The following is a 26,450-nucleotide window of genomic DNA, read 5'->3' on the forward strand; positions in this document are numbered from 1 at the left end:
TCCGTTCCGTGTCACTGATGTGGGATTCATTAAGGCCCTCCTTTGACGGATCGCTTCTTGTCGACTTCAGCTCATTATCCAAGAAGTTGATCTAGGGACAACCCCCCAGTACTTTGAAGCTTGCATGCCTCAATGGCAAGTTTCTCACTTCCGGCAACAGGTATACATCAATGACCTTCGACCAGAAGATTTTGCATGGTGTTCGACGCAAATTCCTTTATTCACGCCACGTGAATTGTACTGCAGTACCTTGAGGGTCATTGTCATTATTGGTGATTCCTCTCGCGCTTGTTAACGGTTTACATCATTGATCGGTAATCAAGCAATGTCGTTCCATGTTCGACTTCAGTGCAATTCTCACATGGATCGACTTGTACTTAGAGTGAAGATCGAACGAGTTTGAAGACCCCGGATCTAGTTTCATCCATCCGGGCTACGATATATATTCAGGAAATATAAAAACATTTGACATGTACATCATTGCAGCAGATGATCATCCTACTCAAAGGATGATAATTTCAGCAGAGAATTATCAGTCTACCATCATACGATCGTCTGTTCTATGTACCAAAATGAATTTATAAAGCTGAGCAAGGGAATGCCCGCCTCAGCTAGATCATGAAAGCAGAATGAAAAATAATGTATTGTATTGTATTTTATTACAGGTCACCTCTCAACGATTGAATGAACTTCGGATCCTCCTGATAAAGCATTTCACCCGATAAACGACCTCATACTTTAGGGGGCAATTGTTATAGACATTTTTGTGCCTTACAGCATGAAGCATGAAATGTCAATAATCTAAGGGATCCAAAGTCCCTAAACATGTTGTTCCTACCCCTAGAGGAACAAGGTCAGCAAACCACGGCACTAAATATCAGTTCTCCACCTGAAAACACTCAAAAACAAGCTAATTTTGGATCATGTCAACTGCTCCACTGAGCATCTGCGCTGAATGTCAACTGCTCCACTCTGTACCTGCGCTAAATGTCAACAGTAATGAAGGCTACCTGCGCTGGGCGAGATTGGCCAAGTGCCACAGTCATTCCTCAAGGTGTCAAATGCCCAGGAAGCTTCCAAAATGACACTTGGATCAGGGAATTCACCTTGTGATGAGTAAGAGGATCTAGATCTCCAAGTGGAAGCAAGAAACTCCAAGTGGACTCAAGAACTGAAGAATAACTGAAGTGGGAGAGGACACTAGTCAGCTTCATGCCAGCCTCAAGCTGACTCATCCTTTCTCCAAAACTCCTATATATAGAGCTCTCTCATGAGGTCTAAGGAGGATGGAATCTTGTGAATGTAAGGAAGTGTTGTTGGTTTGAGTATAGAACTATTAGGTGATTTTCTTGAAGGAGGTGAAGAGGAGATTTCTTTCTGCTAGGAGGTGTTGCTGGATTGGGCCTCTTATGGTTGTAACACTCTCAGAACTTTACTTCTTCCATTAATAAAGCATTTGAGGTTCTTCTATATGCATGTGTCTTCATGGCGTATTGATGCTTGTATATTTGATTTATTCTAATCCTTGAATCAATTATGAATGTATGCTTCTTGTAGTTTCCCTCTCTTGTCATTTTGCAGGATCTTGGTGTAGCTGGGCCAGTAAAAGAGCAAGGAGCTGGGAGCAAGCAGCAAAGAGGGAAGATTGGATCAATCATTAGCGGAAGATAACGGTTAGTGGATCTCTTTCTCCTCTCTCTTACATCTCATAAAGAAGTAATCTCGAATAGCTTTGCTTTGATTGTCGCTGAGGTACTATCACCCTTAGAGTGGGATAGGGTCATTCCGTATTGGATACTTTTCCCAACAACAGCATGTATTCCTAGAAATTGTACATTACTGCAACATGAACTATGATCCTATCCAAAGGGTAGTAAGAACTCCTGACTAGTCTGTTGTGTTTACTATCACTACTGAATCCGTCAACCAGATGCTTCAATTGCAGCTAAGCCAAAACCGAACCCCTCTTTCCATTGGAGACATGTTGAACAGATACCCTACTCTCTCTTCTATCAAACTAGCCTAGTTATTCCAAATTTTTATCAGAGAAGAGCAATATATCCCAAGGGACCCTACTCCTTATCTATGGACTATATTCTCCAACCTTGGTCGGGATATGATAGATATGATATCTAGTATACTAGGCTGCACCACAAGTAAATATATTGATGAGATCATAATAGATATCATGTCAATCTACTCTCTTAACCAACCACCAGCTATCATGTTTGACTATGCAAAGTTTATTACTCAAAAAATGCACGATCAATTCATGAGGTTAGAAAATGAAAGAGTTTTCAAGTATTCTTCAGTTATGTATCAATTTTTCTTGTACTACCAAGTCGATATGTTTCCAATTTCCCTCCAAAAGCTTGATACTAAAGGAAACCCCATATCACTGATCTTCTGGACTTCTTTAATTTATCAGTTTGATTCTCAATACTCCTCTATAGACTTCATAGACCTCCTTTTTCATCCTATGAAAACCATGGTTCTAGGAAGCCCTCCACCCAGAATCAATGTAGACATCAGGAAGGTCCTATAATTGTCAAAGCAGTACAAAGTAGGGGATTGGTACTTGTACCAAAAACATATTGAAATCAGAATTTATGGATGTGAATTGCCACCTTACAAATTTCCAAAGTATCTCCCCATAATATTATTTTCTCTAGAGTATTATAGACAAATGATCAATTCAGATGAGGTGCACTTTGTAAAAGCTAAGAAGAAAGCCCAACATAGGATAAAAGATCAGCTAGGCCCATTCATTTGTAACAATAGAGAAGCAAGAAATGAGGGAGATGAAATCCTCCGAATATTGAAACTGAAATAGAGTTTCATGTGGACTTATGACCCCTACAGTTTCATTTGTAATAGGAGCCAAAAGAACAAATTGTATCCTTACATCCACCACAAAATCCCTGAAATTGAACAATATGCTAATCAATCTGAATGGGTGGAAGGCACTTTTATAGATTGAGATAGTACAGAGGTTGTTGTTGATAATGTATTAATGGACTTAGACAGAAGACTTGATGAGAATTCCTTTGTACAGTTTCCATAAGAGTCTCAGTCTCAGAGACAAGCACAAAGCCATAGTGGGTAGGCAACACTTGATGAGGATTCCTTTGTACAGGTTCCAGAAGAGTCTCAGCCTCAGGAACAAGCACAAGGCCACAGTGGGCAGACAGAGGAAGCAGGTCCATCAACAGAGGCAAGATCATCAGAACAACTAGAATCTTCAGAACAGTAAGAGGAATCTGAATGGCCACAAATCTCAAAGGAAATTTCTCAACCTGAAGAAATCATGAGAAATCCTCCTGTTTTGTAGACTCCTCTAAATGAGGAGAGAAACCTTAAAAGAAATACAGAGGAGGCCATTCTTTCCAGCATGCCTATTGCTCAAACCTTTGCTAAAAGGCAGAGGTTAAATGCATATCAGAGCAAGAATATACTGAGGAAACAACATGGACTTCAAGAGTAGAGAGGAGAAAAGGTGGCTACACCATTCCTTCACGGGGGACACTATAACCTTCGACTTCTCAAAATCCAATGTTTCAAATGCAGCAAAGTGTGGAAGTATCCTCATTCACGGCTCCCATAGGACAGAGCCAAGACATCAAAGAAAAATACAAAGAAATCAAGGCAAGGAATGAAAAGCTGAAGGTGCAGAGTTATGCACATTATCTGAGAATGGCCCCAACAAACCAAACAAGGCTAATGTCAGCCTTTGATATAAAAGAAGGCAAGATGCAGATGAGCTTTCTCAAGCCAACCATACAACAACCTAAAACAATGGCAGATTATCTTAAGACAGATTTTGAGGTCATGGCAAAGGATATCCATCCTATTGACCAAATTGAGTTGCATAAACAAACTAGAGAAATGGTCTATTCCACATTGACCAGTAAGGCCATAGTAGCTCACCAACTTCAGAATTCACTGAACAATATCTCAGCCCAATTCCAATTGGAAAAGGCCTCTTCTCAGGCCAAAGATATTAGAATAAAGTCCTTAGAGGACTTGGTCATAGAGCTGGGACATGATCCCAAGGATGTTAAAGCAGCAGAATAATTGATAAAGAAGAAAAATGATGACATAGTTGCACTGAAGAAGAAGCTAAAGATTCCACCTCTTCATCATCCTCAAACAGCTGAAATTTTGGAGACACAGAGGGAGGAAGAACTTATGGACCTGGTCCTTAAGTTAAATAACCAATTGAAGGAGACTAAGAAAGAATTGGACAACTTGATACAGTCCAAACAGAGTGAGTTGGCCACCGCTCCTCAGACTGTAATTCCTACAGTTTCCACAGCAGTGCCCTCCACCTTGGCAGCTGCATTGGCACCAAAAATTCCACTAGCAACAACATTACCAGTGACAGGTACTACAACAGGCACAGGTACGTCAACCAGCACAGAGACACCAACAGAGAAATCTACAAAGTTGATCAAAGCCATGGAAGAAATGAGTATCCAGGCCACTAAGCTTAAGAATCTCAGAGAACAAGTGTCAAATTTAGAAACCAACTGTAAACTTGTACAAATACAGAACAAAGAAGAAACTCAGAGGAATTTAAGGATGGAAGAAAGGATCAAAGCCTTAGAAAAAGATTTAACACTTCAAAAACCATTGGGAGACATGAGAGAAATCCTTTGGGCCAACATCATTGATTCCATCAATGATGTTTGGCCTTCTATTCAGATTATTTTTTAGCAAACAAAATTGGTCAAGCTACGGAGGAAATCCACAAGACAGTGGAAGAATTGGTAAGTAAACCAGAAGAAGCCAATCAGTTGATCACCTTTTTGAACAGCAAAAACAAATATGAACTGGATGAATTGGAAATAGAGGATAGAACTGCAACAATCATAGAAATCAGAAAGGTCCTCATTAAAAGGAACTTAATGCTAAACCTAGACAAAAGATGTCAGAGCATCTAAGCAGACATTGACAACTTCATGTTGAACTTTGGCATCTTAAGGGAAAAGGGACTTCCCAGTCCTATGATAATACATGATAAGTTGATGACCCAGGAAGATTACATTGCTAAAATAAACAAGATGGCCATAAGCCAAGCTAGTACTTGAAGGGTGAAATCTTTGCCCACTAGAAGAGTACTTTATTATGGCCTTGAGAATATGTTCTATGTAGAGCATGAAGTCAAGCAATTATTCACAAGAAATACAATTTTTGCTAAGTACACCAAAGCTGATGAAGTTTACAGGAAAATGATAAGAATAAAGTTAGCTAATAGTGAATGGTGGATAAGTTTGACTGATTTACTATAAGTTACTATAGTAAATCTATAAGGTAAAAGGTAACTACCAGGTAAAACAAGAAAGAAAGGATGAAACATCATATGTAAAGAGCATCAGTAGGTAAAAGATAAAAGTGATTCCAACACATAACTACAAGGCAAACTGCAAGAGCCAAATCCAAGCAACAATAACCAACACAGTCACAATTGAAGGGGCAACAAACAAATAGTTCTCCATCTATCTCTATCTTCATGTTGATTATATTTTCTATTTCTTAGAATAATTATCATATAGTTATGAGATATTTTGTATCAAATTTTGTATAAATACTTCACAAAACGAAGTAATTAGTGTGGATTAAAATAAATTTATGTAGACATATCATTTTTGAGCCAAGGAGCTTTGTACTCAAGACTGGACTGGTTTTGCTGGAAATGAAATAAAACCGAGGACATTTCACTGGGTTCTTGTGCACATTTGGGACAAATAACTATCATTTTCTCATGTTTAAATATCGTTTTCTCTTTATGTCATAAAAATTCGTATGTGTTTCTTATAAAATCTTAAAAGAAAACAAGGAATGATATCATTAGAATTAGCTTAAATGCTATCTGTTTTAATTGTTTGTTTTATTTATGTTTTCTTCTAAACTGCCTTGGTCTAGAGATTCTTAATTGCCTCCTTACTTCTATAGTTTATCCCCCTTTTGGCCCATAGTATAGGATTCTTCATTACCCTTTGTTACTGGCCACTCTTCCCTTCCTCATCTTAATAACTATTAAGGATTCTTCATTTCCCTTAGCCCTGGTTAGGACTTTCATCCATTTAAACATGCAAATTTGCTCTTGCTGCGTTAGCCTGCCCTGTAGATTCTTACCTCAGTGATAAATCAAATCCAGTTAAGCCTTTCTTGATTGATTCCATAGCCCAATGGCCTAAATATTTTCTCTGCCCATACATCCTTTTAATTCCACCACCCAATCAAAACAAACAACCCTAAAGATTAAGAGCTAGCCTGAAATCTTATTTAAGCAAAGTTAAATTATAAAGAGAGAGCCATCTCTATACTTAGGTTGGCTAGAACCTTAGTCTAAAAGATTGGTTTGTGGTTACGTCAGGCTATTCCTTCTTTGATAACTTCTAATGAAAAAACCTGAGTGATAATAGGTCCCATGTCAAAATTCGGCCTTTGCATGTGAACCAAAGGAAGTGAGCGACTTTCGGCCACCATTTTCTATGCCAGATTTGTTTCCATAGATGTTGGATTCCTTCTTGTTTCTGCTCAGTTTTTAAATCATATGCTGCTTTGACCATGAAAGTCCCTTTCATAGAGTGTCTCAATCTCAAGTATCAAGTCATGTTCTAATAGATATCTTTATTGTTCCCATTTCTTTTGCATAATGCTCTCTATGTTCTTCTTCTATATTTTGACCCCATTCTTCTGGGGTTTTCCAAACTCTCCAATCCTCCTCATTGTGGTCTTCTTTCCAGAACTCTTGTACTTGATTTAGGCCTACATCTTTTCAAAATTGTAGAAGATTTATGAATTCTTGTTTTACATTTAATTTTTCTCATTGTTGCCAAGCCTCATCCCAGAACTTTGTCGTTTTTCCATTTCGTATTTCCCAGAAAGCATGGTTTGTAATTATGTCCTTGTTCTGGCTTGCCAAGTTCCAAATGCTAGATCCTCTTAGTTGTTCTACATACCGTAATATATCTTCTACTCTCCTTGTCATATTATACTTCTTCGTCCATATTCATTTCCAGAGGTCTCCTCCTCCTGCCATCCATCTCCACCACAACTTGCCTCCCATAATTTGGTTGATGAGGTATGGATCCCTTAGCCCTAGGCCAACTTCCTCCTTTTTGCTGGTCAATCCTTGCCAAGAAATCAAAGCCCATTTTTTCCACTATCGGGGCCCTCTCCATATGAATTTCTTAAATATTTCCACCATTTTGGAGCATGCCCTTTTCATAGCTGTCATCCCAGATTGTTGGTAAATTGGTATTGATTATAGGACTGCTTTTACCAGGACTACTCTTCCTGCAAGGTTTAGGGATCTGAAAGACCAGTTGGCTACCCTTCCTATGATCTTCTGTATATCCTGCTGCCAATTTTCCATCTTAAGAGAATTGATTGCCAAGGGTATTCGTAGATACTTTGTGGGTAACTCTCCTACCTTGAATCCCAAAATTTTTACAAGGTAAGTTTTTACACTACCAGTTGCGTTGAAGAAGTAAGCACATGATTTCTCCTTGTTAATTTGAGTGCCTAAGGCTTCCACGAAGAGGTCAAGGATGTCTTTCATCCTTCTAAATTCCCTGAGAGATACAACAAAAAATATCATGATATCATCCACGAACTGCTGGTGGGTTATCGGGAGATCATTCCCCTAAACCCTTATCCCTTGGATTCTGTCCTCCTACACTTCCTTTTTGATATACCTTCCTAGCGCATCTACAACAATAGTGAAAATGAATGGGGATAAGGGATCCCCTTGCCTAAGACCTCTGGTGGTGTTGAAGGAGGATGACAGGGTTCCATTTAAGAGGATTGAGAAGACCGGGGTGGATATCATTGTCGAGAAACCAAAGGCCTCCAAAACTTTCCTCAGGTATTCCCAATTTAATCTATCATAGGATTTCGATAGATCCAATTTAATCATAATTGCAGCCATATTTTTTTCTCTTAGCGAGTGCACGAGTTCTTGGGATGCTATCAGTCCATCTAAGATCTGTCTACCCTCCACATACCTTGTTTGTTCTTGGGATATAATAGTAGGAAAAATCAGTTTCAGTCTTTTAACTATCAGAGTGGAGATAATTTTATAAATAACATTAAAAAGGGCAATAGTTCTAAAGCCCTGGGGGTCATCTGGCTTAGAGGTTTTAGGGATAAGAGAGAGGAGAGTGGCATTTAAATGTGGCCATACCTTTTGATTTCTTCTAGATTCTTCCACCACCTCCAGGATATCACTGCCTATGAACTTCCATGTAGCTTGATAGAATCCCGCCATAAAGTCATCCGGTCCTGGGGCCTTATTTTCCTTCAGTCCTCTCACCACTTCCTCAACCTCCTCTATTGTAGCTGCTCTCACTAAAGCAAGGTTTTGATCTCTGGTAATCATATTGGGGATTTGGATGCATATTCTATGAGCTGCTTCTTACCTTTCCTCCTATGGTTCCGTTAGAAGATCTTTGAAATGTCTAACCAGGGTTTCCTCCATATCCTCATGCCGAGTTTGTCGGACTCCTTCATTTTTCAGGGAAAAGATTATGTTTCTCTATTTGTACTGTAACTTCACTTTGTGGAAACATTTCGTGTTCTTTTCTCCCTCCCCGAGCTAGTTCGCTCTTGACTTTTGCCTCCATAAGATTTCTTCCTGTCTCCTTCTTTCCTCTATTTGGCTAACCAGACTGCCTTTTTCTGCTGCTAATTCTTCACTATGCCCTTCCCTTATCATTTCTTGTTGTATTGCCATCATCCTTTCATTTAACTATTATTGGTCCTGTATTATGTTTCCAAATTCATGTTGGTTCCACTTCTTGATTTTTTTCTTCATTTCCTTCAACTTAAGATGGAACGTTTACATTCTGTTTCTTCTTCTTTGTTCACGTCACTTCCACCATTCATTTACTTTGTTTATAAATTTAGGGTCTCTGAGCCAGAAACCCTGAAATATAAATGGTCAATTTTTAGGACTGGCTTTGAGATCTATCTCTAATTTATCGGGCCAGTGGTCCGACCCCATCCCAGGTAATATGATCGCTTCCACAAAAATGTGTCTACTCATAATCTTCTCATATATTAGGAATCTATCTAATATTGAGGAAATCTGATGCTTCCCTCCTCTTTTGTTATTCTAGCTGTGTATCCCATTATTATTTAGGATATCCACTAGCCTCTGGCATTTATGGTATCTACAAACAATTCCATATCTCCATCTATTCTTCTTACACCTCCTCTTTTTTCATTCAAGTATGTAATCATATTGAAATCCCCTCCTATAATCCATGGTGTATCTTGGTGCAGACCTCGCACATTTAGTAAGTTGTGGATGAATGTCCTTCTTTCTCCTAGGATATGAGGACTGTAGACCCCTGAGAGGAGAACCCATTCTTTGGATCCAATGTTTCTAAATTTTCCAGAGAGGATTCTTGGCATACTTACTCATTCTTCAAATCTTACTTCTTCAGGGTTCTAAAGTATGGCTAGACCTCCTTCACTTTCTATAGCATCTTGTCCTACTATCTCATACCTGGACTTGATGTTTCCCATTATCTCCTTCAGTTTTATTTCATTGATCTTGGTTTCTTGAAGTAACATCACACTAGGTTTATCTTTCCTCAGTCTTTCTTTGAGATATCTCTGTTTCCCTTTACTATTGAGACCTCTTATGTTCCATGTCATGATTATCATTTTAACAGTTTGGTTGGTTGGTGGAATTCCAATGATTATGGCACCACTATTCGTGAGTTAACAAGCATTTATCCCACCATTTGGATGGATTCACTCATGGGTCTTCTCCCCCTTTTTTCCCCTCATTTTCCTAATACTCTTACTTCCTGACCCCATCTCCCCTGTGATCCTATATGCTCAGGTTAACTTATCATGATCGTTCATAGTTTCAGTTTATATTGTTGAAACATTTCTTTATATAGTTGCTTTTTGTCTTCTCGGATGAACCTCTCGTCTAGGTGTCTCCATTCCTGTAGTAATCTTTTCATCACTTGTTCCTATTGGCTAAAATTTTCTTTCTGTAGGTCTATTTTCAGCTGGCTTTGCTCCATCTATATTTTATTTAATTCCCCTTTGTTTTCTTCCATTGTTTTGATCTGTTCTTTCTTTTTCCCTTTATCTTTCTGTATTGGCTCTATTGGTTCGTCACTTCTTTCCTCATTGATCTCTTCCATTTCCTGTTTCTGTAGCACAACAAATTTGTTCTAGTTTTCTTGTTCCTTCTTTTTCATTGGGTTCTTATGGTTACTCATTAGTTTTTGGGTCCTTTTCCTTCTGTGGACCTTCTAGAATCCCCCTTCTGTTTCCTTACCAAATCCTTCTTCCTTCCTGCCTCCTTGAGTGGGCTCTAGGAAGTTCGAAGGGCAAGATCTGAATAGATGCCCATATTCATGGCATCTACGACAGAAGGATATGTGCTCATAATCCAGAGGTTGTTCCTAGATTTCATCATGATATTCTACTTCTATGCAATTAAGGAGAGGTTCTCTAATGTTTATATAAACACAAATCTGGGCATAAGAAGTGTGCCTTCCTTTTCTTGTAGTGTTAGCCACCTTGACGAAGGTCCCAATCTAGTTATTTCCAGGTCACACAAATCCATTGGGAGACCGAACAGGTGAACCCAGATTGGTGCGGCCAACATTTTTTCCTAATCCGGGTTGTAGCATTCTTCCCAGTGGCGCATAAATAATCTACCATTATTGAAGAAATAAGGGCCATCTTCATATACCTTCTATTTGTCTTCTAGGTTAGAGAAACTGAAGGAAACTGAAATCAATGTTTTGAATCAATATGATTATTATATTTCAGTCAAAAAAATAAAGCAGTGTTTAAACAAACTCGCAGCAACCAAACAAATAAGAAATACATGAAAGACTCATTTGTAACCCTTATCGTCATAGGGGACGAAAACTTAGAGTCAGTATATCTTAAACGAGGCGACATATGCCTCGTAAACAAATACCCATTACATTTTCTTAATTTAATAGCAACATGCAACTAGGAATGGAGGCATCCCATCTGACAGAGATGACGAAATGAGCGTCACCAACCTAGAGTGGCAGTTAGATTGAGGGTTATAATCATTTCCACTTAGTTGAAATTCAAGGGAGTCACTACCACCCAAATTACTGAAAAAGAAGCCCTTTTTACCTGCGAGGCAAATTCCATGGATGAAATTAGAAGAGAAACCACCAGTGACTAGTCAAACTTTATGATAATAGAGACGCATGAGATTAAAAAGAATAGTAGGTCATACTTGATTGAATAATCAGTACTACTACGCCCTATGGGACATTCACGAGAGAAGTTATAAAATTAATGTAGCATAAAATAAATGCAGCTGCATCACCAAAAACCACAATGTTGAATGAAATTCATAGTATATACCTTTAGGGTAAGGAATAGCCTCTATTCTAGACCACCGAATGAGGCTAGTTTATTGTGGCCACCAAAATCATTATATTACACCAGAGCATCTGGAGGAAATGCAACTTGCAGCGGACCAGACAAAACAACATGCAAAATAAAAAAGCTCCTCCCCATGATTGAAACAAGGTAAACAAAACATAATAGGTTACTTGTAAGTGTGTAGCGAGGATGAAAGGAAGCCAAAAGTATCACAAGAACGTATTCTCGCTACACAAGAAATTCCCAAAAGCAGAAGGTAAGAAAAACTCAGGAAAAATACAAACAAATGAAACTCATTTACTAAATTTAGAGCTAAGCAATGATAATAAGTACAGTCAAATCTACCATTATTCAATGGAACAATTCTGGTAGGAAGAGACAGTTGGAATAACTAGCGATGGAAATCATATTCATGCATATGCTTCCTGGAGTTAGCATCGAGTATTGGGAGGAAATTTGTAGTAGGGTGTACAGTCAGGTTTAGCGAGCGAGGATAGGAAAAACTGGGATAAATACCAAGGTAACTGGGAAGATAGGGTTTTATATTGGGGCTTTTCTTTAAAGCCGTCAATCCTTCCTTCCATCACGGTGACTGTTCGTGGGAAATAGAGGGCAGTAATCTACTATCACATGGGCAAAGGCAACGTGTCATAAACAAAAATGTGAACATTCACCTCCCATCACATCGGTAGAGGTTACGTGGCATCGACACACAAACACAATAACCTAGGAATGATAAACAATGGCATTAGGAGTTAAAGATAATTTGGACTAATTTGTCTCCAAACAGGCGCAATGTGACCTTATTAACATACCAACCAAAGCGATTGAAGACAATTAATATAATATAATGTGAAATTCAAATCATAAACAAGGTGCACATGCAAAGTACCATGAGTATATAATTAATTGTGATATAAACTTAGTGACTACGTAATGGTTATCAAAAGCTTCCAAGACATAATGGTATTAATGGTACCATAACCTTTAAACCAGGAAATTGAACATATTTCACAAGCGGTGAGGAGGAGAAATGACTAGGTATCCCCCACCTAGCTTATGTTATATAGACATAATTTGCAATACATGCAAAACATTAGATGTGAATGCATAAAGGGGACAACTCTCATAGCATCAGTTGTAATATAAAAGGAGAAGAAAAGAAAATAAACATAAAAAAGAATTTCTTTTTTTTATCTATAGTGGTGACATTCACTGCAGCGGTCTGACTAGCACAATAGGTGGTGTCCAACATGCTCACTTGAATGCATATTTAATCGGTTGTGAAAACGAAACATCATGTATGGGCCAACAAGCGAGGAAGCCAGATGGAAAGCACCACTATAAATCCAGGAAAGGAGGAGAATATGATTATGTCTGAAACCATTAAGAGAAAATCAAATGAAAATGTTAAGGCCTAGCCATAGCTCATAGAAGTGGGCTGGCTAGCTAGTGTTGACTCCCTAACAACACTAAAGCTAACGTTGTCCGACAACAACATAAGAGATAAATCACACTAGAAAGATGGTTCTATATAAGGAGGTCTAAATTCTATCACTACACAACCAAAGACATCACGTTCTGGTGAGACCAAGACATTTCAATGATTATGCAGTGAATGGTGTTGGGTGTCACGTGTTTGTTGTCTATCTTATCATGGAGGCGTGTTGCATTTCTACATCAACATGTTTCCATACAAACACTGGTCCATACATAATTATCAAAAACTCATTTGTTGGATTTTACTTCTCCCTTGCTCTGCTCTAAGTAAACTGTGACACATTGGTCTTGACAAGTCAAATGTTTAAATATAAAACACTAATATTTCTTGAAAGTTGAAAGTCTAGTTAAATTTGCAATTGCAATGAATGAAGACCGATATAACATCCTGCAAAATCTATAAGTTGCTTTTTCTTTCCAATATCTAAGCACACATTAAAATCTCGGAATATCCGTACATCCTGCAAAATCTATAAAGTTGCTTTTTCTTTCCAATATCTAAGCTCACATTAAAATCTTTAAAGTCTGGAAATATCCGCAGTAGGTTTAGCCATGTCATTTTATAATTTTATTTGTCTACAACTTTGAGATTTTATATTTTAATATTCCTCGCGCTCAACGTAATTTATTCGGCAATGCAATATTCCACTCATCAACAGAAAATACAATGAAAAGCAACTTAGAACAGGCACCGTGAAAGTAACATGATACAGCTAAATAAAATTTCTGAAGTTTTAGATAAACTATAGTATGCCTTCTCGAGAAACTGGATCCATGTTGATTTAATTGTGGTAAGTCTTTCTTAGAAACTGAATCCATATTGACGAAGCGCAGAACTCATTCAAGAGAGAATATCATCCCCGAAGCGAATGATGATTGGAATCAAATGATCATAGCAAATCAATATATTAAACCCTCAATATTTCTGCACAGTTTAATCTTTCCCTCCCTAGACAGAAAGGAAATCATCTAATAACAAAAGAAACCCTTTGTACTATAACAAAATTGTAAGAAATCCTCAGCTCACATCGTAGCAAAAATTGTAAGAAATCCTCAGCTCACATCATAGCAAAATTGCAAGATTGCAATATATTATAACTTTCGACTATTTGGTTGATTGATTTATAAATAATAACAATAAATAAACGGAAAACAGATCACTTAAACAATAAACAGAAATATAGTTTTAACGAACAAATCGAAACCATTGCACTTTTCACAAGTTTTACTACTAAACATGACTAAAATAGACTAGTTGGGAGAGGAAGGCACAGCTTCTGTATCCTGCTTTACTAAATAGAGAGTTAAACGCCCACTGGAACGTAATGCGGGGAAATATTCATATAGTTGTCATGTTAACACAAAGGACTAAGGTGCATTAATTTATATACGCCGAAGAGTGATCAAGTTTGAAGTTGTGTGGATCAAAGTTGCGTTTCTCCGTATAATGTGGAATGCAAGGTTAGTTGTCATGTTAAGCTGTTGAATATAATATAATATTTCAGTAGTTTTCAAGTTTCATTTTTTGCAATGTTTTTGGTTTTTTATCAAATCTAATTTTTTATTTTTATTTTTTAGGGATTTATTGGAATGACAAGTTTGACCCATCAATTCTTCACAACTGAAGCACCTTCAAAGAGTTTTTGAGGGTGCTAAATCTATATATGTAGTGAAAAACAAATTAAACAACACAAATAAAAAATTGAACACAATTTTTTCCACCAAATTTAAACCAAAAATCCACCTAAAACTACAAAATGTGACACTTAAATAGTACTTCTCTAATATTAACTAAAGTGAACACAGCCCCAAGGGTTAGCTCAGTTGGTCAAAATCAGTGCCTCCCCGATGGGGAGGTCACATGGTCCATTATACCTGAAGCCCTTGGGGTTAGGCCTTGCTAGTGGGTCACAGGGCTAGTGCCTCCCTGATCGGGAGGTCACACGATCCATTATACCCGAAGCCCTTGGGGTTAGGCCTTGCTAGTGGGCCACGAGGCTAGATTCCCTTCAGGGTAGATCAACCCAGATGTAGCTAGATTCTCTTTAGGTCGATCAACCCAAATTTTAGTGACTACCCATTGACCAAGGTGTTTGTGAACCACATCGAAAAAAATACTATAGTGAACACTAAATAGATATCTGGCTATGTTAAATTACATTGTAGTAATACAACTCACCTCTGCTTTATTGCAATGCATTTGACTCCCTCTAACAAACTTTTAGTTATTTCCAAGCATTGGCTTTCAACTTTGATTTGTTATACAGATTATATTCAATGTGTATATTTATTTTATTATTTTTAGTGGGGTTAATATAATTTTTACTAGTTATTTTTATAATATTATATTTAATAAAACATAATTATAATAATATATAAATATAATAGAAAATATCATCTTTAATATATATATATATATATATATATATATATAAAATTACAAATAATATAAATATTTTAACATAATTCGATAACTATAATATTATTTTATATAATCTATATGTGATAAAAATATTCATGATAATTAAAATTCAATGAGACCAATAAGGTATATTAAACTTTATGAAAATGAAAAATTAATTTAATTTTTTAGCATTTTATTTCTATAATATACCACTAATCACTATTAATTTTAACAATTTTGAACTTCCCCAATTATGTGAACAAATTCTACAAACTAATTGTTTCTCCGATCTAAATCATTGTCTTTGGTCTTGCAATTTCTTTCTCCTATCTAAATCATTGTCCTTGGTCTTACCATTTAAAACTTTTATCTAACAGTATTATTTTAATAATATTAGAACAAAAACTACTTTATCAAATTTGAACATAAATCTAAGATAATCATTAATCTTAAAAATTAAATATTATTATTTAATTAAACATATTTAAATTATATTAGTTAAATATTTTAATAATTCTAAAATCAATACTATCTATCTAATTTTTATTATCTAAACTCAAATTATAAAGTCAAATCATTAATATTATAACTTAAATCATTTTTTTTTAAATTAGAATAATTAAAAAAAATAAAATCTAGTTAAATGACTTTCGATTTGATCGTTTTTAAATTAAGAAAAATACATAAAAGTGAAATTAAGTTTTTTGTTTTATGTATTTTTGTGCAAGAGTGAAAACCATAAATAGCAAAAGACCTTTAAAATTTGGTGATATATTGTCTATATGGAGTTGAGTGTTATAGTGATATATTGTTTATATGGAGTTGAGTGTTATAGTGGACATAGTAGATTTGGTTAGAATTCACTCATATTACCCATAGAGTTATTAATGGTCATATTAAAATATTCTTATGTATTTTTGTAGAGTCAAAAGTTTTAATTAATTATTATTCTAATTTAATTTAGTTTAATTTTTATTTATATTTTTATGTAATTTGACGAAGTCAAAAAGTTTACGGGAGATGACATTACAACATCTTTTACATATTAAAAAGGACACTAGAATAACAAAAATCATTGATGAATTGGAATTGCAAACAATTAGAATTTTAAGAAACTTGGTGAATGATAATAGTTGAGTTGGTTTCATAATCCAGTAATCAAACTCTATAATAAAAGACAAAATGGAAATTTAGGTATGTTTATTGAAATTTAGCATGGTTATGTTTAGATATACGACATATAAGAAGAAGATTTACAACCGAAGATTTCTTATAACTCTAGCCAAAATACCAATGTCTGGGTCAAGCAAGGAAAGGGATAAATGAGAAGAACATCTTGGATAATAATGAAAACATCAAAAATATTATTACTTCCAAATGTTAGGATAAGGATAAAATTCAAAAATAAATCCTAAAATTAAATCTCACATTTATTAAAATTATAATAAAATCTTATTGTAACTAAAAAACATAATATATAACAAGTCTTCAAGTGAAACTTAGCCCTTGACACTTAAGTGAAAATTATGCTTTCATAAAAATTGAAAATTGACATATGAAGTCGAAAAATTAATTGCCAACTAAGGGGAAAGGATTTCCATAAATTTGGGTGGGTAGTAACCGGTAGTAAGTCTCCAGATTTACATTTTCCCTTCTACTTATTGAAGTGCTAAAGAAACACATAAATAATAGTGTACAACTTACATCGTATTCATTTTCTATGCAAATACTTTCTTAAATTATATTATTTATGTGAGTATGATATATTTTCAAAGATTCTAATTTTGATTGTTTTCATATAAATCTTTATCAAGGAAAATCCCTCCACAAATATATAAATTCAACGCATAAATATTGCATCTACATCAAAAAAATTAAGGAAAAAATATGAGGGAGTTATCCACATGGCATAAAAGCTATGATAATACCTTCAAATTATGGTCCAATCAAATGTTTCAATTTTTCTCTTGCAATATTATTGATTTCTTTTTTTTTTCAAAGTTAAATATTATAGCTTGAATTGGTGAATGCTAAATTAATAATGGGAAAAACGAAAATCCCTCTGGGACCATTAATACAGTTGTATTTAAGCCTGACCTTTTTAAAAGTTTTGTTGATTTATATTTTTGATCTAATTTGTGTTGAATAAGGTAGGGATTCATTGAAATCACAAGTTTTGTGGGTGAAATCTAGACAATGGAAGTGGCCTAGAGTTATTCAAGGTGTTGAATCGATATCTGCAGTAAAAAAATTAGTTTAAACAACAGAAATCAAGTTCTAACCACAAATGTTTTAAGTGGATTTGGGCCATAAATCCACCAAAAAATCCAAAAATTGTTACTCAATTATTAATTCTCCATATAAAATGTTAAGTTCATAATAAGTATTATTTTATGGCATAGTCTAAGGTATAGACAAAATGGCCTTTTTCACGTGGAGATTTTTAAAAAGTTAAATTTAAGTTGTTTAATCTGCATAATTTGGGTGCCCTAATGGGTTTTTCAAAATGTTAAATCCATCTATGCATTATAAATGACAAAAATTCACAATCTTTTTTGAAATTGTTTTACACAGTGAAAAAATCTATTTAGTCTATAAGTTAGATTTTTTTTTATAATATATTTAAAAATATCTGACCATGTGTTAGATATTATTATGGAACATTTCTTGTAACCATTTAACAAAAATATGAATACAAGCTAAATACCAACAACCAAACTCTCTCAAAATTTTGGCTTTTTGCTTACAATTTTTAACACCAAAACATAAAATGTTATACTAGTATTATTATTAATTATTATTATTTTTAATATTTATTTTACCACTATTATGATTACATTATATAATATCCCTACTATAAGTGCTCAATTAAAAATTTAAATAAAATAAAATATTCTTATTTACAATTTCTATATAGATATACATGAATTTACAGGGTAAGTTCCTCAAACAGAACACTAAAGGACACCACTCACAAACATATCACAGATCAATACACCAGTATTTTTGACGTGGTTAAAACCCGAAAAGAGGGAAACAGTCCATGGCCTGAGCCAATGTAGCCACTTCAGGAAATTTATTAGTAAAAGAATGAAAATTTACATAAGCTTCTCCCATGAACAGTTACCCTACAAATGACCCTCCATGATCTTTAAATAGAGATCATGGACCAATCATGTGTTAAGCCACAGATCAAGTGTCGCTAATACCAAGGAGAGAATGAACCGTGGGATTGCTACATATCGTGACCGTCGGATTGTAAATTACAAAACTACATAGTAAAGAAACACACTTTACCTAACTCTACACTAGACCAAGTTATACTTAAATATTTCCTATGTGTCGGAATATCTTAACATCCCCCTTGAAGAACAACTTGTGATATGATTGAAGGATTTAAAAATATGACACAATAGGAGAAGGAAGGAGGCACTGAAGCCCATCCCTCCTTATTGACAACTTCCTGAATTCCAACCATAAATCAAAGTTTAGTAAAACTCGCCTCTATGAGAGCCTTTGTAAAGATGTCTACAACTTGATCATCTGTTGAACAATATTTCACTTCAAGAACATGGTCGTGAATGAGCTTTCTCATGAAGTGCATGTGAAGTTCAATGTGTTTGCTACAATAATGTTGGACTAGATCTTTTCATAGTTGAATCGCACTTTGATTATCACACCAAAGTGTAGTCGGATGTTGCTGTTAAAAGCCAAACTCTGATAGGATTTGATGAAGCCACAGGGCTTCCTTACTAGCTTTTAGGGCACCACAATACTCTGCTTCTACTGAAGAAAGGTAAATGGCATTTTGCTTCTTGCAAGCCCATGTAATAGGTCCTAAACCAAGAGTGAACACATAACCTGCAATAGACTTCCGATCATTAGGGTCACCAGCCCAATCAGAATCAGTGAAACCAACCAATATAGGAAATGCTTCTACACTATAATGAATCCCAAACTAGACCGTACCTTGAACACAATGAAGTATTCTCTTAGCTTCTTTCCAATGGCTTTCATGTTGGTTTTGCATAAACCAATCAATCAGGCCAACAAAAAAGGAAAGGTCGGGACGAGTATGGGTCAAATACAAAAGTTTTCCTACAATTTGATGGTATAAGGTAGCATCAACTTCACGGGAAGTACAAGTGACTGAAATTTTCGCTCCATACTCAAAGGGAGAAGGGGTTGGCTTATTGTCTTCCATGTGAAAATGGCGTAGAATATCACTGGCATACTTGGATTGGGAAAAGGAAATACCTTCCTTGGATTGCAGACTTGAAGACCAAGAAAATAATGCAAGTGTCCTAAGTCTGTGATTTCAAACTTATTTTTAAAGCTAGAATTCACATGGTTTATAAGTTTGGGATCACTACCAGTGAGGATAAGATCATTAACATAAAGAACAAGAATGATAAGAGACTTTCCCACTTTCTTGGTGTAGATAGTATTGTCAAAGTGACACCTAGAAAAGCTAGTTTCTAAAAGAAAGCTGTCCATTTTGGCATACCAAGCCTGAGGAGCTTGCTTGAGACCATAAAGGGATTTCTGAAGCCAACATACAAGGCTGGATTTGGTTTGTATAAAGCCAGTAGGTTGTTCCATATAGATTTCTTCATGCAAGTCCTCATGCAAGAAGGCGGATTTAACATCCATCTGATGGACTTCCCATTTGAAAGAGGCAGCAAGGGAAAGAACAACATGGATAGAGTTCATTTTGGTAACAAGGGAGAAGGTTTCAATATAGTCAATGCCTTCAACTTGTGAAGAACCCTTAGCAACAAAACGAACTTTATGTTTATCAACTTTCCCATCTGGTGCATACTTGGTTCTGCAAACCCATTTGCATCAAACAAGTTTTTGTCCCTTTGGTAGATGAATAAGATCCCATGTATCATTTGCTAATAATGAACGATATTCTTCATTCATAGCTACATCCCAATATGGATGTCCTAAAGCTTCTGCAAAGGTTTCAAGATCATAATTCATTGAAGCTTGAGCCAGTAAAGAAGAGGCTCTGTCGAACTCAGAACGTGTACGTCACTGATATGTAGGATCACCGGCAAGAGTGCCTACCGCATCCTGAGTAGCACAAACCCATTTTTGATGCTGAGGAGCTGAAGAAGGATGTTGAGAAGGTGGGAGAGGATTTTCATCCTCGCTTTCATCATCTGAAGAAGAAATATTTTCAAAAGTAGAAGAGATAGAGAGAGGTGGCAAATCCACTGAACTAGGCTCGTATGCCGATATATTTTCAGCAAACTTTACATCTCTTCTAATGATAACATTTTTGGACTTAAGTGGAATAAGTATATATCCTTTGACATCTTTAGAATATCCAACAAAAATACATTTTTCGCTCTTAGGTTCTAAAGCTTTATGTTTCTCATCTGGAATATGGGCCCATGCTTCACTTCCAAAAACATGAAAGTGACTTACATCTGGTTTAATTGAGCTCCATGCCTCTTCTGGAGTGATATTCTTTAAAACCTTAGTAGGATTGTGATTTATTATGTAATTTTCACAGCTAATTGCTTCCGCCCAAAAATTAAGACTAAGTCCTTTAGATTTAAGCATACAATTAGCCATTTCCTTTAAGGTGTGATTCGTCCTTTTAGCTACACCATTTTGTTGTGGAGTATATGGAACAGTATGTTGCATTTGAATTTCATTCTCAGTGCAAAAGTTGATGAATTTGTTGTTAACATATTCTCCACCATTATCAGATCTTATCTTAAGAATTTGATGTCCAGATTGTTTTTCAACAAAGGCCTTGAAGGCCAAAAACATGTTAAATACTTCAATCTTGAGTTTTGAGAAGTATACCCAAGTGCGTTTGGAGAAATCATCAATGAATGTTAAGAAATACTTGTAGCCAAAGAATGAAACAACTGGAAGTGGACCACATAAATCACTATGCACAAGCTATAAAGGGGGTGAGGCGTGCCAAGAGGCACATTTTTCAAAACTATCTCAGTGATGTTTTCCAAGTACACATCCAGAACAAACACCATCTCTACAAGATACCATTGGAAGACCTGTCACCATATTTTCTTTACATAGATTCTGAAGGGAGCGATAGTTTAAGTGACCAAATTGCTCATGCCAAAGTTTGCTCACTTCATCATTATGAGAAACAAATATTGAGGGAAGATTTGATGACCCAAAGTTGTTAAACTTATACAACCTTGTAGAATCATTAGCAATGCTAATAGCTAAAATATGTCTAGGATCTCTTATGTCCTTAACTACAACATCGTGAGGTGAAAATTCAAAGATTTTACCTTCACCTGAATGAGTTATCTGATATATAGATATAAGGTTGCAGGATAAGGTTGGAACAAATAATACATCATTAAATTGACCATTGTCTATATGAACAGTTCCAGTTCCCCCAACACTAAGAGATCTATCATCACCAACATATATATTTTTGGTGCTACAATCATTTAAAGAAGAAAACATGGCTTGATTTTTGGCCATGTGATAAGAAGCTCCAGAATCAATGAGCTACTCATGAGAATTAGAAGAAGAAGATACATTTAGTGCATATCCAGACCAAGATGTTTGACAAGCACATGCAGAAAGTGTTATTCCTGAAGATGAAGTTGAAGTTGAAGTTGAAGAGTGCTCAAAATGGATGTTATTCTTCTTCATTGCTACTTCCAAGGCTTCCATATTCTTAAAGAATTTGGATTCTAAGTGGTCATCTCAATTACAAAAGTGGCAATGTCTATCAGTCTTCTTCCCTTTGTTTTTATTTGCCTTATCATTTTGTTGAAATGATTTTTTGATTTTGAGGTTGAAATTGCTTATGACCCCTGTTTGGTTTAGGACCATTCTTTTTAGGATATGGCTTCTTAGGATTCTTCGAATGTGGTTGTTGTTGGGCAGCTAAGGATTTCTCATAAGAGTTTCCAATAGTAAGAAAACCAAGGTGTAAGACTTTTTCTTGTTTTGTTATTAAAGAATCACAAAAGGAATCAAAGGAAGGGGACTTGTAGACTTGTCATTGAGAAATTAAGGCTTCTCTTGTAGAATGGAAGGTGGAAACAAACATAGAGAAGGCTGGTCCCAACTAGTAAGAATGGAGTAGATAAGGTTACCATCTTCTTTCTTAACCTTAACACCTTCCAAGAGAAGTCTAAGCGTCTTGAACTGGGACAAAAAATATTCAATGGAAGAAAAATTATTGGGGTCCAATGTAAGCAACTCATTTTTGAGTTGATGGGCTCTAAGTTCATTTTTAATTCCAATAACTTTAGTGATCTGTTTCATTGCTTCATCAGGAGTATCAAGTTCTATCATATGGAATCTAAAGTCTGGAGAAATAGACATCCCTATCAACCCACGTGCTTGATCTTGCCTATTTTCCCATTTGGTTGCCTTATCTTCATCTTTCGGTTTGGTTTTTTTGCCCAAGACTATTCTGTAAAGAGCTTTACTTCTAAGTAAATCCACAATGTAGGACCACCATTGGAAGTAGTTGGTGTTGTCAAGAATAACTTGGCATGGACTTTCCATTTTAACAAAAATTGAAGCTATAGATTCTAAAACTAAGTGTTCCAATGGAAAGACCTCAAAAGATTAGGCTGATTAAAAAAAATGGCTCTGAAAACGGCTTCTGAATGAAGAAGTTATGGCTTTTTAAAAAAAAAATGTTGAAGATGCCGACAAAGTGCGGGAATGTGTGGAAATGAATGAATTTTATATTAAAAAAATCTACCCCCTTTCCAAACATAATCTAATAAAGTAGCTTTGGACCAAGAAGGACTTGAACTCAAGACCTCTATTCTCATAAAGTATTTGGACAAGGTGAGCTAGATTAAAAGGGTAGTAAGTTTTGGAAAAGAGGAAGGGGAGGTTTTTGTTTTTGTTTTGTTTTGTTTTGTTTTTTTAGTCACTGAATCTTTGGGTTGTGTGCTTACTTGAGAAGGCTCCTTTTTCCCTACAAAACAAAAATCACAAAACCTAACACAGACATACAAAAATAAAAAAACAAACCTTACTGCTTGAATTTAGCTTTATCCGGAAACTAAATATTTTCCTCAATGTTTATGATTTTATGAGATCACAGTAAGGTGCAGCAAAAAAGAGAATACGCATGAGAAAAAACCTTCCTCTCTATTTCTAATTTGCCCAGATCGCACAGAGTCACGGGGCAAAGAGCATATGTAGAAATGAAAGGTATAGATCCCATAATAAAAAATAAACAAAGAGATAAATAAACCAAAATAAACAGAGAGAAAATAACTAGAAATTGCAAATAAACATTGTATATCTCCAAATCTTAAAAATGACGTAGCTAGGTCTACCAGAAACCTTTTCACGTGAAACGAAAGGGATTTATCACTAGAACAGATGCTCCTAACACAATAGAGCAGTCCTCTCGGCCCCAAAGTAGTTAGAAACAATAGATCTAGGAAACAACAATCAAATGCAGTTCTGCCGGCTTTAGATTTGGATCACCAATGGATGCGAACCTCAAATAGCTCTGGTACAATGTAGGAATTTACAGGGTAAGTTCCTCAGAAAAAACACCAAAGGACACCACTCACAAATAGATCAAAGATCAATACGCCAGTATTGTTGACGTGGTTAAAACCCTGAAAAAGGGAAACCGTCCACAGCCTGTGCCAATGCAGCCACTTCAAGCAATTTATTAATAAAATAATGAAAATTTACATAAGCCTTTATCATGAACGGTTACCCTACACATGACCCTCCATGCTCTTTAAATAGATATCATGGACCAATCGGGTGTTAAGCCATGGATCAAGTGTCGGTAATGCAGAGGAGAGAATGAAGCTTCAGATCACTACATATCGTGACTGTCGGATTGTAAGTTACAAAAGTACATAGTAAAGAAACACACACTGGAGTGATCATTTCACATGATTATATATACATCTTCAACAAGTTGGCAGTTATCATCAGAAGTTTGAAGCTCAGGGAGAAGGCCATAAGGCTTCTATGATCAGTTGTTGTTTTCTTTTTTTTTTAAGTTGTAAATTCACATTTTCAGTTAGTTTTTCAGTCAGTAGTTAGATTTAGAGTTAAGTTAGTTTTTCAGTGTGTCAAGTTACTTCAGTTTGTTAGTCAGTTTCTAATTTTGAGTTTGATCTTTTTTTTTACTCCATGCCCAATAGATCAAGCTACTTGGTCTACAGTGTTCTCGACACCTCCTTAAGGAGCGGCCATCTGTAGCTGGAGTTAATGTTAGTGTTTGTCAAACCTACCAGTCCTTGGTGATCAAATGTACTCTTTCAAAGTTGTTGATAAGGTTATTAGGTCAGATTATTATATTTTCAAATAAATTTTGGTCACTGTTTAGGTTGTCTAAACAGTGACCAAAATTTCCATTTTGGTTGTGTCATTACTCATTATGATTAGTCATCGGTAAATTTCTTGGTCACCATCTCAGTCTCATCTCATGGTCAGTCGTGTTTCAACGTCAAAAACATCAATTGCATATTCCCTTAGGTGTCATTATTGAGGTCATGAAGTGGTTGGGCCTACCGACTACAGCACACCCGCAACCGTACAGTATCCGGTGGCTTCACCAAGGATGAGATCTTCGAGTCCGCCAACAGTGCCAGTAATCCAGTAATCCAGTAATCCTTCAGATAGAGGCCATAAGATTTGGCTGGTGTTCTACATTGTAATGCCTCTATGGATAAGCTGCCATGTATGCCAAATGAGTCTCTTTCTCCTACAACTGCCTCCTTAGTAATTCATTCTCATTCTCAAGGTGGCTTCTTGTAATGGCTTCTCTGCCTTGGAGAGCACTCAATTCCCTACCCATTTCCCTAAGTTTGTTTTCCATATGGCCAATATCCTCAACTCCTTTAGACTTGGCTATCTGCATCCACCTATGCGTTCTCACTCTCTCTTTTTCCAATTAAAAAAATAGTGGAATTGCAAATTTCTATGGGATTATCTTGCTTCCCTCAATTATTCTATAATAGGAGTCAAGAGTAGGCTGGGGGTCAGGTTATTGTAGCTCTTGTGCTTCCTCTTTCACCTCTGGCTATCCTCCTATATTTTCCTCAAGCTTTTGTGTCTCCTATAGTTTGGATAGTGTCTCCTGTAGGACTGTTTTAGCCTCCTGTAGGTCTGGTTGGGGTCTTGTATAATTTCCTTCCCCTTCCATGTAGAAGATCTTGTAGTCCCCCTTTCATAGGTTATGGGTGTCTTGGAAGGAGATTCTTTCACCTTGGCAAATGGTGAATCTTCAATGTGAATGGGAGTTGTTGATGAGGGTTGAGGTTTTCTTGTTTTAATTCTGGTACTCTTGCTTTCCTTGAAATACATGGGGGTTTTTCTTTTCCTCTTCTCCTTTTTCTTGCTTGGTGTACTAAGGGCAATGAGGGAAGCTGCTGCTTCTCTTTCCAGAGTTTCAGGGGACTCTTCTCTTTGCTCTGCCACCTCTACCTCCTTTTCTCCCTCTTTTGTCTCTTTTTCCTCCTCCTTCCTCTCTTGCTCTGCTATGTGACCACTGGCTTCATCTTCTCCTCCTTGTTTTTCTCCCTCCTCACTAACATTAGGACTAACATCATAGGTTAATGCCTTGATTTCATCCTCAACTGTCATATTTCTGAAAACTTCCCATGTTATAGGGAGTGTAAGGGTATGGAGGGCTTCCTCTACTAGGATCTTGGTTAGGCCATGGTGAGCTAGCTATTGTGAATTTCCTTCTTGTACCTTGGTGCTAGAGTCAATGAGGGATTGAAGGAGAAAGTAAGGGATATTAAACTTTTTATGTGCTAGGGTATCCATGCCATATCTCAATTCTTGGAGGATTCTGAAATGATACCCATAAACAATGTTGTGCCTCCCCTCACAAGAAATATATTTGATCACTTGGTAGCTAACCTCATCCCAGGGATATGGTACACTAGCCATTCTCATTCCATTTTTGTCTTCAACAGGGGTTTCATTATCTTGGAAAAATTTCCTCTTGGCAGTGTGGCCAATTGGTTTCTCATCTTTACTCCAAGGCAGCCCAAGAGGAAGGGTAGTGACCCTACTGATGAATTCAGGGGTTATTTCAATGGAGAGGCCTCTAATGGTTATAGTAGCATGAGTTCTTATATTAGGGACCAGAGAGAGAGCAAATTCATGGGCAATTACATCA

The 26,450-nt window shown here is 36.1% G+C and overlaps 1 pseudogene; it reads right to left on the reverse strand.

Annotated features, from left to right (window-relative positions):
- Positions 1–4,286: 4,286 nt before the first annotated feature.
- LOC149164024 (sucrose synthase-like) overlaps positions 4,287–26,450 on the reverse strand; it is a 109,544-nt pseudogene continuing 87,380 nt past the window's right edge.

Source organism: Pinus tabuliformis, chromosome 5_1 (assembly GCF_031772625.1).
Source record: "Pinus tabuliformis cultivar Carrire ecotype Pingquan chromosome 5_1, CPIR1, whole genome shotgun sequence".
In the NCBI taxonomy this organism is placed as follows: domain Eukaryota; kingdom Viridiplantae; phylum Streptophyta; class Pinopsida; order Pinales; family Pinaceae; genus Pinus; species Pinus tabuliformis.